Genomic DNA, 15,015 nt, shown 5'->3' with positions numbered 1-15,015 from the left:
GCTTTATAATGTTGTGTTGGTTTCTGCCATACAACACTGCAAATCATCCATAATTATACATACTTATACATTATAATTATACATAATTATACATTATAACACCTCCCTTTCAAGCCTCCTTCCCCTTCCCCTTCTCACCCCTCTAGGTCATTACAGAGCACCAGGCTGGGCTACCTGTGTGACTTCTCACAAGCTATCTATTTTAAATATGATACTTTATATATGTTGATGCTTTTTTCTCCATTTGTTACACTCTTTCCTTCCTCTACTGTGTTCACAAGTCCGTTCCTATATCTGCATCTCCATTCCTTCCCTAGAATCAGATTCATCAATACCATTTTCTAGATTTGATATATTGCATTAATATATGATATTTGTTTTTTCTTTCTCACTTCACCCAGTATAACAGGCTTTACGTTCATCCACCTCACTACAACTGACTCAAATACATTCATTTTTTGGCTGAGTAATATTCCATTGTATATATGTACCACATCTCCTTTATTTACCCATCTGTTCATGGACATCTAGGTTGTTTTCATGTCCTAGCTGTTATAAATAATGATGCTATGAACATTGGGGTACATGTGTTTTTTTCAATTATGGTTTTCTCAGGGTATATGCCCAGTAGTGAACTTTCTGGGCCATATGGTAGTTTTATTCCTAGTTTGTTAAGGAATCTCCATTCTGTACTCCATAGTGGCTGTATCAATTTACATTTCCACTAACAGTGCAGGAGGGTTCCCTTTTCTCCACATTCTCTCCAGCATTACTTGTTTACAGATTTTTTGATGATGGCTATTCTGAAAGTGTGAGGTGATGCCTCATTGCAGTTTTGATTGTTGTTTCTCTATAATTAGTGATGTTAAGCAACTTTTTATGTGTTTATAGGACACATAAAAGACACGTATGTCTTCTCTGGAAAAATTTCTGTTTAGGACCTCTGCATAGTGCTATTTGTTTTTCTGATATTGAGCTATATGAGCTGCTTATGTGTTTTGGAAATGATTTGTCAGTTGTTTTGTTTGCAATCATTTTCTCCCATTGTGAGGGTTGTCTTTTAGTACTGATTATTGTTTCCTTTGCTGTGCAAAAGTTTTAAGTTTAATTAAGTTCCATTTGTTTACATTTGTTTTTATTTCCATTACTCTAAGAGGTGGGTCAAAGAAGATCTTGCTGTGATTTATGTCAGAATGTACTGTCTACATTTTCCCCAAAGAACTTTATAGCTTCTAGACTTACATTTAAGTTTTTAATCCATTTCAAGTTTATTTTTGTATATGGTGTTAGGAAGCATTCTAGTTTACATGAATGCTTGTAGCATTCATTTACATGTAGCTGTCCAGTTTTACAAATATCATTTATTGAAGAGGCTAGCTTTTCTCCATTGTATATTCTTGCCTCCTTTTTCAAAGATGAGGTACCCATATGTGCAGGGGTTTATCTCTTGGCTTTCTGTCTCCTTTCATTGGTCTGTATTTCTGCATTGATGCCAATATCATACTGTCTTGATGACTATAGTTTTGTAGTATAATCTGAAGTCAGAAAGATTGATTCTTCCAGGTCCATTTTTCTTTCTCAAGATTGCTTTGTCTATTCAGGGTCTTTTGTGCTTCCATACAAATTGTGATGTTTTGTTCTAGTTCTGTGAAAAATACCATTGGTAGTTTGATAGGGATTTCTGTGTACTAATTTTATATCCTGTGACTTTTCTATATTCATTGATTAGCTCTAGTAATTTTCTAGTGGCATCTTTAGGATTTTATATGTATCACATCATGTCATTTGCAGTGAGAGTTTTATTTCTTCTTTTCCAATCCAGATTCCTTTTATTTCTTTTTCTTCTCTGATTGTTTTTGCTAGGAATTCACAAACTATGCTGAATAATAGTGATGAGAATGGGCTGCTGCTGCTAAGTTGCTTCAGTCATGTCTGACTCTGTGCAACCCCATAGATGGCAGCCCTCCAGGCTCCCCCATCCCTGGGATTCTCTTGGCAAGAACACTGGAGTGGGTTGCCATTTCCTTCTCCAATGCATGAAAGTGAAAAGTGAAAATGAAGTCACTCAGTCTTGTCCGACTCTTAGGAACTCCATGGACTGCAGCCTACCAGGGTGAGAATGGGCACCCTTGTCTTATTCCTGATCTTAGAGGAAATGCTTTAAATTTTTCACCATTGAGAATAATGTTTGCTGTGGGTTTGTCATATATGGCCTTTATTACATTGAGTTATGTTCCTTTTATGCTTACTTTCTGGAGAGTTTTATTCATAAATGGGTGTTGGATTTTGTCAAAAGTTTTCTCTACATTTATTAAGATGATCATATGGTTTTTATCTTTTAGTTTGTTAATATGATCTATCACATTGATGTGTATATAATTGAAGAATCCTTGCATCTCTGGGATAAGGACTAGTTGATCATAATAATGATCTTTTTAAGGTGTTGGATTCTGTTTGCTATAATTTTGTTGAGGATTTTTGCATCTATGTTCCTTAGTGATATTGGCCTTTTTGTGTGTGTGTGGTGTCTTTGTCTGGTTTTGGTGTTAGCATGGTGGTGGTGGTCTTGTAGAATGAGTTTTGGATTTTTCCCTCCCCTGCAATTTTCTATAAGAGTTTGAGCAGGATAGGTGTTATCTCTTCATTTATGAATAAAACTCTTCCATAAACTTTTGGTAAACTTCACTTGTGAAGCCATCTGGCCCAGAGCTTTTGCTTGTTGGAAGATTTTTTATTACAGTTTTGATTCCAATGCTTGTGATTGCTCTGCTTATATTTTCTATTTCTCTCTGGTTCAGTTTTGGAAAGTAATAACTTTATATGAATTTATTCTTTTATTCTAAATTGTCCATTATATTGGCATGCAGTTGCTTGTAGTGGTCTTTTATGATCCCTTGTATTTTTGTGTTGTCTCTTGTAACTTATTTTTAATTTCTAATTTTATTGATCTGAGTCTTCTCCCTTTTTTATTGATAAATCTGGTTAAAGGTTTGTCAGTTTTGCTTATTTTCTCAAAAAACCAGCTTTTAGTTTCATTGATCTTTGTTATTGTCTCTTTCGTTTCATTTTCATTTATTTCTGCTCTGATTTCTTTCCTTCCACTAACTTTGGGTTTTCTTTGTTTGTGTTTTTCTAATTGCTTTATATGTAATATTAGGCTGTTTATGTGATGTTTCTCTTGTTTCTTGAGGTGAGCTTATATTGCTATAAACTTCCCTGTGAGCATTGCTTTTACTGTATCCTATATGTTTTGAGTTGTCGTGTTTTCATTGTCATTTGTTTCTAGGTATTTTTCAATGTCCTCTTTGATTTCTTCAGTGACCTTTGCTTATTCAGAAGCATATTGTTTAGCCTGCATATGTTTCTGTTTTTTACAGGTTTGTTTGCTTGTTTGTTTGTTTGTTTGTTTTGCAGTTGATATCTAATCTTACAGTGTTGTGGCCAGAAAAGTTGCTTGAAATGATTTCAATGTTTTTGTAACTTATGAAGGCTTGATTTGTGACCTTATTCTGGAGAAAGTTCCATGTTTCCTGGAGAATGTTCCACGTGTAATTGAGAAAAAAAGTGAAACTATTGTTTTTGGATGAAATGCCCTATAGATATCAATTAGGTCCAGCTGGTCAAAGTATCTTTAAAGCTAGTGTTTCCTTATTAATTTTCTGTCTGTGTGATCTGTCCATTGGTATGAGTTCAGTGTTAAAGTCCCCCACTATTATTGTGTTATTGTCGATTTCCCTTTTAATAGTTGTTAGCATTTGCCTTATGAATTGAGGCCATCCTGTTGTGTACATATACACATATAATGTTATATCATCTTCTTTGATTAACCCTTTGGTCATTATGTAGTGTTCTTCCTTGTCTCTTGTAATGGTCTTTAATTTAGTCTATTTCACCTTATATGAGTGTTGCTGCTCCTGCTGTCTTTTGATTTCTATTTGCATGAAATATCTTTTTCCAGCCCCTCACTTTCAGTCTGTATGTGCCCCTAGGTCCAAAGCGGGTGTTTTGTAGACAGCATATATAGGGGTCTTGTTTTGTTTCCAATTAGCCAAACTATGTCTTTTGGTTGAAGCATATATTCCATTTACACTTAAAATAATTATTGATATGTATCATCCTATTACCATTTACTTTTTGGGTTTGTTCTTGTTCATCTTTTCTTTCTCTTGTGTTTCTTATCTAGAGAAAGTCCTTTAACATTTGTTGTAAAGCTGGTTTGGTGGTGCTGAATTCTCTTAACTTTTGTTTGTCTGTAAAGCTTTTGATTTCTCTTTCAAATATGAATGAGGATCCTTGAAGAATAAATTAATCTTAGATGTAGGGGTTTTTTTTTTCATCACTTTAAATATATCCAGACACTCCCTTCTGGCCTGCAGATGTTCTGCTGAAAGATCAGCTGAAACATCCCCCATGGTATCCCATTGTATGTTATTTGTTTCTTTTCCTTTGCTGCTTTTAAATATTTGTTCTTTGTGTTTATTTTTTGTTAGCTTGATTAATACATGTCACCATATTTCTCCTTGGGTTTATCCTATATGGGACTCTTTGGGATTCCTGAACTTGGGTGGCTATTTCCTTTCCCATGGTAGGAAAGCTTTTGACTCTAATCTCAAATATTTTTTCATACCCTTTCTTTTTCTCTTCTTTCTTGGACCCCTATAATTTTAATATTGGTGCACTTAATGTTGTCCCAGAGGTCTCTGAGACTGTAGTCATTCCTTTTCATTTCTTTATTCTGCTCTACTTCAGTTATTTCTAGCATTCTATCTTCTAGCTACTTATTTGTTCTTCTACCTCACTTATTCTGCTATGGGTTCCCACTAGTGCATTTTTAATCCCAGTTATTGTGTTGTTCATTGCTGATTGTCTATTCCTTATTTCTCCTAGGTCCTTGTTAAACATTTCTTGCATCATCTTAATCCATGCCTCCATTCTACTTATTTTAACATCCATTTAATTTCCAAGATTTTGGATCATCTTTACCATCATTAATCTGAATTCTTTTTCAGGTAGCCTGCCCATTTCTTCTTCATTTGTTTGGTCGTGTGGATTTTTAAACATGTTTCTTCATCTGCTACATGTTTCTCTGTTTTTTTTTTTTGTTTGTTTGTTTTGTTTTGTTTTTCTTTTCATTTTGTTTAATTTACTGTGTTTGAGGTTCCTTTCTGCAGACTGAAAGATGTAGCTCCTCTTAATTGTGGAGTATGCTTCCTGTGGGTGAGATTGGACCAGTGTCTTGTGAAGGTTTCCTGGTTGGTGGTACTTGTGTCTGTATTCTACTGGGTGGAGCTGGACCTTGCCTTTGAAGGCCAGAGCTGTATCCAGTAGTGCATTCTGGAGTGTTTATGGGCTTGATATTGTTTAGGCATCCTGTCTACTATTGGGCAGGGTAGAATTCATTTTTGCTGAAGGTTTGGTGTGGATTATCCAGCACCGTTCCTTTGGTGGGGCCTAGTCTTAATGTTGAGATGGAGGCCTTTGGGAGAGTTCTTGCTGATTAATGTTCCATGGGGTCAAGAGTTCTCTGGTGGTCCAAAGTCCTGGATGCAGGTCTCCAATATTAGATGTTCAGGCCCAATTCTACTGTAGCACTAAAACATCACAGGTCACACAGCATAGAAGACAAAGCCCCAAGACTAATGGTAAAAGCAACAGGCAGGGGGCAAGAATTGCCAAATAAACATACACTTACAAAGAGAAAAGAAGAGAGAAAAAAGAGGAAAATAATAATAAAAGCAAGTATCAAAAAAGAAAAGGGCAATGAAGTCAATAAACCAATCCATAAGTGAAAATGAATACTAAAAACTAGACTAGCAAAACTACAGAACCAAAAACATAGGGAAAATGCAATATAACTAAAAAGAACTGTAAATAGGACAAAATAAAATAAGTTTATTTTAAAAGATAATTTTTTTATAAACAGTGCTGTGATGAACATTGGGGTACATGTGTCTCTTTCAATTCTGGTTTCCTCAGTGTGGCAAAACCAATACAATATTGTAAAGTTAAAAAAACAAAAACAAAAACAGATAATGTTTTTTAAAAAAGAAAAAAAATTAGTTAAAAATAAAAATTAAAGGAATAATATAGAAAGAAAAACATTAGAATAATACAGTAAAAGGAAAGAAAAATATACATAAAGAGATTGGTAGTAAGAAGAACGTCCTACCGAGTTCTCTGTTGTGTTCTCCACACATGAGCACCATCCAATCTGCCTACTCAGGAAGTCCTTCAATACATTTAGGAAGGTCTCTAGATCTGCTGTGGGTGCTGTGGGTTCAGTTCAGACTCATATTTAGCCTTACTCTAATTTGTACTTGCTCCCAAAACCCACAATTGCCCCAAGTCCACAGTATCGGGCTAATTGTGGGGATATAATTCCTTGCACCTGCAAAAGTGAATTCCTTTCCTCTTCTTTGCTCATACAGCCCCTGGTGCTCCTCTTTGGTTTTGGTCCCACCTCTGTAGGGTGCCCTCCAGTGTCTGTTCCTCTCCCAGACCAGAAGGTGGGAAAGCAGCAGCTTATTAGGGCTCATTTGCTCAGTTGGGCTGGAGAGAGGAAGGAGTATGAAAGTCACAACTGGTCTATTTGAGGAGCGCCTGTTGCAGTCAAGGCCTGTGGAATATTGTTACAGTCTGAGGCAGGCAGTGTACTCTCCCATGGGGAGTGGCCCCAGGTCTTGTGTCCCTCAGCAGAGACAAGCTGCATAGGCTCCCCAGGAAGGTATGGGCAGTAAACTGTGTCTGCTCACAGCTTGGTGGCACCTGCTACCTCTGCGGTCAGGACCACAGCTGTGGCATTTTTTTCCACTTCCTCAGGCACTCACCCTGGCCTTGGCAGTGGCCAGTCAGTTTGCCTCCCTCCACTCTGGGATCATAAACTGAAGCTGCATCTAGTTCTGCCTCTAGCACACATTCCATCTTTGATGTATCTACCTTGGGGTCGCAGACTGCAGCCAACTCATCCCATCTATGGCATTTGCAAAGGGGGTTCCTGTGATTTGTGAGCACAGGGAGTTAGAGCATTCCTGTGGCAATGACCTCTTGCCTCTCTGGTGGGCCTAGGCTTATCCCTGGACTCCATCAACTGCATTGTTCTAGCCCCTCCCCCCAAATATTTTCACAGTGGTCAATACTGGTCCTCTCCTGGGGCTCGGCCCCAGAAGCCTGAGCCTCAGCACCCAGCCCTCATTCACTACAGCGGGCATGCAAGCCACTTCTCAGCTGGGAAGTGCTGTTTGGCCACAATCTCTGTGGTCAATTCTCTCCCTCTTGCCTTTGGAGCAGCTATTGCTATGTTTCCCCAAGAGTTTCTGAAGCTCCCCCAGTCCCCACTAGTGAAGGGGTTTCTAAGTGTGCAGAGGCTTTTTCTCCTTCACAACTCCTTCCCTGGGGCACAGATCCCTGTTTTAAAATCCTTTGTCTCTTTTTTAATCTTTATCTTTTGCCCTGTCTCATTCTGAGAAGATTGGGGTTTACCTTTTTGGAAGTCTGGGTTCCAAACACTGGGTTCTTCCAGTGTTTTGAAGATGTTCAGTAGAAGTTGTTCCACATGCAGATGTATTTTTGATGTATTTGTGGAAAGGTAGGTGACCTCCCCATTTTACTCGTCTTCCGTCTTGAAAGTCCCCTGGCTATCTCAATACTGTATTGAATAGAAGGGGTGAGGGTTGGCATCCTTGTTTTTTTTCTGAATTTACCAGAAGGCTTTCAGGTTTTCACCTTTGAGGATTATGTTGGCTGTGGATTTGCTGTAAATGGCCTTTATTACGTTGATTTGTTCTCTCTATACCCACTTGAATAAAAGGTTTTATTATGAATGGGTGTTGAATTTTGTCAATTTTTTTTTTTTTTGCATCCACTGAAAGGATTATGTGGCATTTGCCTTTCCTTTTGTTAACGTGGTGTATCACATTGATTGATCGCATATGTTGAACCATCCTTATGACCCTGCATGAATCAGACTTGATCATGGTCCAATCCTTCCTTTTTTTTTTTTATTGTTGGATTCAGTTCCCTAGGACTTGTTGAGGGTTTTTGCATCTATATTCATCAAAGATATTGGCCTTTCATTTTCATTTTTCATAGTGTCTTTGCCTGGTTTTGGTAGCAGGATAATGGAGGTCTCCTAAAATGAATTTTGGAATGTTCCTTCTTCTTCAGTTTTTTTTTTTTTTGAATAATTTGAGCCTGCCTAGAGGTTTGTCTTGGAGAAGGAAATGGCAACCCACTCCAGTGTTCTTGCCTGGAGAATCCCAGGGACGGGGGAGCCTGGTGGGCTGTCGTCTCTGGGGTTGCACACAGTCGGACATGACTGAAGCGACTTAGCAGCAGCAGCAGAGGTTTGTCTACTTTATCTTAAAAAACAAAATAAAACAAAACAGCTCTTGTCTACTGTTTTTGTCTCTATTTTATTTGTTCCTCACTTTTCTTTATTATTTTCTTTTTAATGCTGACTTTGGGCTTTGTTTGTTCTTCTTTTTCTAATTCTTTTAGGTAGTATGATAGGTTGTTCATTTGCAATTTTTCCCGTTTATTGAGGAAGGCCTGCTGTTTGCTATGAACTTCCCTCTCAGAATTCCTTTTGCTCCATCCCATTGATTTTTGTTCATATTCATGTTCATTTGTCTTGAGGTATTTTTTTCTGAATTTTCTTTAATTTCATCATTGGCTCATTGATTTTTTAGTAGCATGCTGTTTACATGTGTTTGTTCTTTTCCCTTTCTGCTTTCTGTAGTTGATTTCTAGCTTCAATTGTGGTCAGAAAATACGCTTGATATAATTTCTATTCTCTTAAATTTGTTGAGTTTATTTTGAAACCTAGTCTGTGATATAACCTAGAGACTGTTTCATGAATGCTTGAAAAGAATATGCATTCTGCTCTTTTTTGATGTAGTATCTTGTAAATATCAAGTTAGTACAGCTGGTCTATTTTGTCATTTAGGACCTCTCTATGGATTTCTATCTGGTTTATCTGTCCATTGGTATCAAAGGAGTGCTAAAGTCTCCCATTATTATCATAATTCTAACCATTTCTCCCTTAATGTCTGTTAGGATTTACTTTATATATAGGTGTTTTTACATTGAACGTGTATATGTTAGCAAGTGTAATTTCTTGATCACTTTATTATTTATACACTACCCTTCTTTGTCTTTCTTTATGATCTTCCTTTTAAAATCTATTTGTCATATGAGTGTTGCTACCCCAGCTTTCTTATCATTTCCATTGGCATAAATAATTTTCCATCCCCTAACTTTCAGTCTATGTTTGTCTTTCAGGTTCTCTTTTTTAAAAAAATCTCATCAGTCAGTCTATGTCTTTTGATCAGCATATTTAGTCTGTTGATACATAAAGTAATTATTGATAAGTATGTAATTATTGATAGGTATATATTTATGGCCATTATTATCTTTGCTTTCCAGTTGCTTTTGTAGTTCTTTGTTCATTTCTTCTTCTTCTTCTTTTTTTTTTTCTTTTGTGCTTTGATGATTTCCTCTTGGGTAGTATGCTGGAGTTCTGTTATTTTTGGATTTTGTGAATTTGTTTGTTTTTGATTTGTGGTTAGCATAGCGTTTATGTATGTTGACCTATAACTATCTACTTGCTTTAGACTGATAGTCATTCAAGTTCAAATACATTCTAACAGACCTATATTTTTATACTCCCCTAAAGGAGATGGCAACCCACTCCAGTATTCTTGCCTGGAGAATCCCATGGATGGAGGAGCTGGGGGGCTACAGTCCATGGGGTCGCAAAGAATTGGACATGACTGAGCCACTTCACTCACTCACTCACTCACTCAAAGCATCACTATGAATAAAGCTAGTGGAGGTGATGGAATTCCAGTTGAGCTGTTTCAAACCTTAAAGATGATGCTGTGAAAGTCCTGCACTCAAAAGGCCAGCAAATTTGGAAAACTCAGCAGTGGCCACAGGACTGGAAAACATCCGTTTTCATTCCAATCCCAAAGAAAGGTAATGCCAAAGAATGCTCAAACTACCGCACAATTGCACTCATGTCACATGCTAGTAAAGTAATGCCCAAAATTCTCCAAGCCAGGCTTCAGCAATACATGAACCGTGAGCTTCCTGATGTTCAAGCTGGTTTTAGAAAGGCAGAGGAACCAGAGATCAAATTGCCAACATCTGCTGGATCATGGAAAAAGCAAGAGAATTCCAGAAAAACACCTATTTCTGCTTTATTGACTATGCCAAAGCCTTTGACTGTGCAGATCACAATAAACTTGGAAAATTCTGAAAGAGATGGGAATGCCAGACCATCTGACCTGCCTCTTGAGAAATCTGTATGCAGGTCAGGAAGCAACAGTTAGAACTGGACATGGAACAACAGACTGGTTCCTATTTGGAAAAGGAGTACGTCAAGGCTGTATATTGTCACCCTGCTTATTTAGCTTATATGCAGAGTACATCATGAGAAATGCTGGACTGGAAGAAACACAAGCTGGAATCAAGATTGCCAGGAGAAATATCAATAACCTCAGATATGCAGATGACACCACCCTTATGGCAGAAAGTGAAGAGGAACTCAAAAACCTCTTGATGAAAGTGAAAGTGGAGAGTGAAAAAGTTGGCTTAAAGCTCAACATTCAGAAAACTAAGATCATGGTTTCTGGTCCCATCACTTCATGGAAAATAGATGGGGAAACAGTGTCAGACTTTATTTTTTTGGGCTCCAAAATCACTGCAGATGGTGACTGCCGCCATGAAATTAAAAGACGCTTACTCCTTGGAAGGAAAGTTATGACCAACCTAGATAGCATATTGAAAAGCAGAGACGTTACTTTGCCAACAAAGGTCCGTCTAGTCAAGGCTATGGTTTTTCGTGTGGTCATGTATGGATGTGAGAGTTGGACTGTGAAGAAAGCTGAGTGCCAAAGAATTAATGCTTTTGAACTGTGGTGTTGGAGGAGACTCTTGAGAGTCCTTTGGACTGCAAGGAGATCCAACCAGTCCATTCTGAAGGAGATCAGCCCTGGGATTTCTTTGGAAGGAATGATGCTAAAGCTTAAACTCCAGTACTTTGGCCACCTTATGCAAGGAGTTGACTCAGTGGAAAAGACTCTGATGCTGGGAGGGATTGGGGGCAGGAGGAGAAGGGGACGACAGAGGATGAGATGCCTGGATGGCATCACTGACTCAATGGACGTGAGTCTGAGTGAACTCCGGGAGTTGGTGATGGACAGGGAGGCCTGGCATGCTGTGATTCATGGGGTCGCAAAGAGTCGGACATGACTGAGCGACTGAACTGAACTGAACTGATCCAACATTATGTAATTTTACATCTTCATGCTTATCTTTTTACTGTTTATTGTAGTTATAATCACTTTTACAAGTCTTTTAATGTATTTTAAATCTACATACTGACTTATTTAAGTGATCTTCAACCCTTACTATGTATTTTCCCTTCCTATTTTGATTTTCCTACAGGTTCTTGATTCTTTTCAATTTAGAGAAGATCTTTCAATATTTCTTTTAGGGTAAGTTTAGCATTGCTAAATATTTTTCGTTTTTGCTTCTCTGAAAAATTCTTTATCTCTCCTTCTATTCTAAATTATAATCTTGCTGGGTAGAGTATCCTAGGTTGCAGATATTTCCCTCTCAGGACTTTGAATACATCATAACATTCCTTTCTGGCTTGCAAACTTTCTACAGGGAAATCAACTGATACTGAAAACCTTTTAGGGGTTCTCTTTTAAATGACTCTTTTTTTTTTTTTTTTAATCTTGCTGCCTCTAGAATCCTCTTTTTATCTTTAATTCTTGCCATTTTAATCATAATATTCATTTGTGTGGATATGTTTGGGTTCATCTCTTTTGGGGCCCTCTGAGCTTCCAATGCCTGAATATCTGCTTTCTTCTTTAGACTTTGGAAGTTTTCAGCCATAACTTTTCCAAATACATTTTCTATTCCATTTTATATTTTTTCTCTTTCTGGAATTCTTAACTTGCCTAGGTTGGCATGCTTTCAGCTCAGCCACTTAGTAGTGTACAACTATTTGTGACCCCATGGACTGTAGCACACCAGGCTTTCCTGTCCATCACCGACTCCCAGAACTTTGTCAAACTCATGTCCATTGAGTTGGTGATGCCATCCAACCATTTTATCCTTTGTCATCCCCTTCTCCTGCCTTCAATCTTTCTCAGCATCAGAGTCTCTTCCAATGAGTCAGTTCTTTGCATCAGGTGGCCAAAATATTGGAGTTTCAGCTTCAGCATCCGTCCTTTCAATGAATATTCAGGGCCGATTTCCTTCAGGATTGAATGGTTTGGTCTCCTTGCTGTCCAAGGGACTCTGAAGAGTCTTCTCCAACACCACAGATCAAAAGCATCCATTCTTCGGTGCTCAGCTTTCTTGATAGTCTAACTCTCGCATCCATACACGACTACTGGAAAAACCATAGCTTTGACTAGATGGACGTTTGTCAGCAAAGTAATGTCTCTGCTTTTTAATATGCTGTCTAGGTTTGTTATAGTTTTTCTTCCAGGGAACAAGTGTCTTTTGATTTCATGGCTGTAGTCACCATCTGCAGTGATTTGCAAAAAGGCAAAATGGTTGTCTGAGGAGGCCTTAGAAATAGCTGAGAAAAGAAGAGAAGCTAAAGGCAATGGGAAAAAAGGAAAGATATACCCATTTGAATGCAGAGTTCCAAAGAATAGCAAGGAAAGATAAGAAAGCCTTCCTCTGTGATTAATGCAAAGAAATAGAGGAAAACAATAGAAAGTGAAAGACTAGAGATCTCTTCAAGAAAGTTGGAGATACTAAGGGAATATATCATGCAAAGATAGGCCCAATATAGGACAGAAATGGTATGGACCTAACAGAAGCAGAAGATATTAAGAAGAGGTGGCAAGAATACAAAGAACTATACAAAAAAGATCTTCATGACCCAGATAACCGTGATGATGTGATCACTCACCTAAAGTCAGACATTCTGGAATGTGAAATCAAGTGGGCCTTAGGAAGCATCACTATGAAAAAGCTATGGAGGTGATGGAATTCCAGTTGAGCTATTTCAAACCATAAAAGATGATGCTGTGAAAGTGCTGCAATCAATATTCCAGCTAATTTGGAAAACTCATCAGTGGCCACATGACTGGAAAAGATCAGTTTTCATTTTAATCTCAAAGAAAGGCAATGCCAAAGAATGTTCAAACTACCACACAATTGCACTCATCTCACACACTAGCAAAGTAATGCTCAAGATTCTCCCAGCCAGGCTTCAGCAGTGCATGAACCGTGAGCCTCCAGATGTTCAAGCTGGATTTAGAAAAGGCAGAGGGACCAGAGACCAAATTGCCAATATCTGCTGAATCATTGAAATGGCACGAGAGTTCCAGGAAAACATGTACTTCTGTTTTATTGATGACATCAGCCTTTGACTGTGTGGATCACCAGAAGCTGTGGAAAATTGTTGAAGAGATGGGAATAGCAGACCACCTTACCTGCCTCCTGAGAAATCTGTATGCAGGTCAAGAAGCAACAGTTAGAACTGGACGTGTAACAACAGACAGGTTCCAAATCAGTAAAGGAATACATCAAAGCTGTATACACCCTGTTTTTTTTTTTTTTTCAAATTTGAAAGCTTCTTTTTTTTTTTTTGTAAGAGAGTTTTATTTATTTTATTTTTTTTTTAATTTTTTTCCTTTATTTCTCATGTGTTCCCCATCCTGAACCCTCCTCCCTCCTCCCTCCCCATACCATCCCTCTGGGTCATCCCAGTGCACCAGCCCCAGGCATCCAGCATCGTGCATTGAACCTGGACTGGCATCTCGTTTCATACATGACATTTCACATGTTTCAATACCATTCTCCCAAATCTTCCCACCCTCTCCCTCTCCCACAGAGTCCATAAGCCAGGAGGAATCAACCTACCTGACTTCAGGCTCTACTACAAAGCCACAGTTATCAAGACAGTATGGTACTGGCACAAAGACAGAAATATAGATCAATGGAACAAAATAGAAAGCCCAGGGATAAATCCACGCACATATGGATACCTTATCTTTGACAAAGGAGGCAAGAATATACAATGGATTAAAGACAATCTCTTTAACAAGTGGTGCTGGGAAATCTGGTCAACCACTTGTAAAAGAATGAAACTAGAACACTTTCTAACACCATATACAAAAATAAACTCAAAATGGATTAAAGATCTCAACGTAAGACCAGAAACTATAAAACTCCTAGAGGAGAACATAGGCAAAACACTCTCTGACATACATCACAGCAGGATCCTCTATGAACCACCTCCCAGAATATTGGAAATAAAAGCAAAAATAAACAAATGGGACCTAATTAAACTTAAAAGCTTCTGCACATCAAAGGAAACTATTAGCAAGGTGAAAAGACAGCCTTCAGAATGGGAGAAAATAATAGCAAATGATTAACCGACAAACAACTAATCTCAAAAATATACAAGCAACTCCTACAGCTCAACTCCAGAAAAATAAATGACCCAATCAAAAAATGGGCCAAAGATCTAAACAGACATTTCTCCAAAGAAGACATACAGATGGCTAACAAACACATGAAAAGATGCTCAGCATCACTCATTATCAGAGAAATGCAAATCAAAACCACTATGAGATACCACTTCACACCAGTCAGAATGGCTGTGATCCAAAAGTCTACAAATAATAAATGCTGGAGAGGATGTGGAGGAAAGGGAACCCTCTTACACTGTTGGTGGGAATGCAAACTAATACAGCCACTATGGAGAACAGTGTGGAGATTCCTTTAAAAACTGGAAATAGAACTGTCTTATGATCCAGCAATCCCACTGCTGGGCATACACACTGAGGAAACCAGAAGGGAAAGAGACACGTGTACCCCAGTGTTCATCACAGCACTGTTTATAATAGCCAGGACATGGAAGCAACCTAGATGTCCATCAGCAGATGAATGGATAAGAAAGCTGTGGTACATATACACAATGGAGTATTACTCAGCCATTAAAAAGAATACATTTGAATCAGTTCTAATGAGGTGGATGAA

Source organism: Bos javanicus, chromosome 18 (assembly GCF_032452875.1).
Source record: "Bos javanicus breed banteng chromosome 18, ARS-OSU_banteng_1.0, whole genome shotgun sequence".
In the NCBI taxonomy this organism is placed as follows: domain Eukaryota; kingdom Metazoa; phylum Chordata; class Mammalia; order Artiodactyla; family Bovidae; genus Bos; species Bos javanicus.
The sequence above is the reverse complement of the archived record's forward strand: the minus strand, read 5'-3'. Positions refer to the sequence as shown.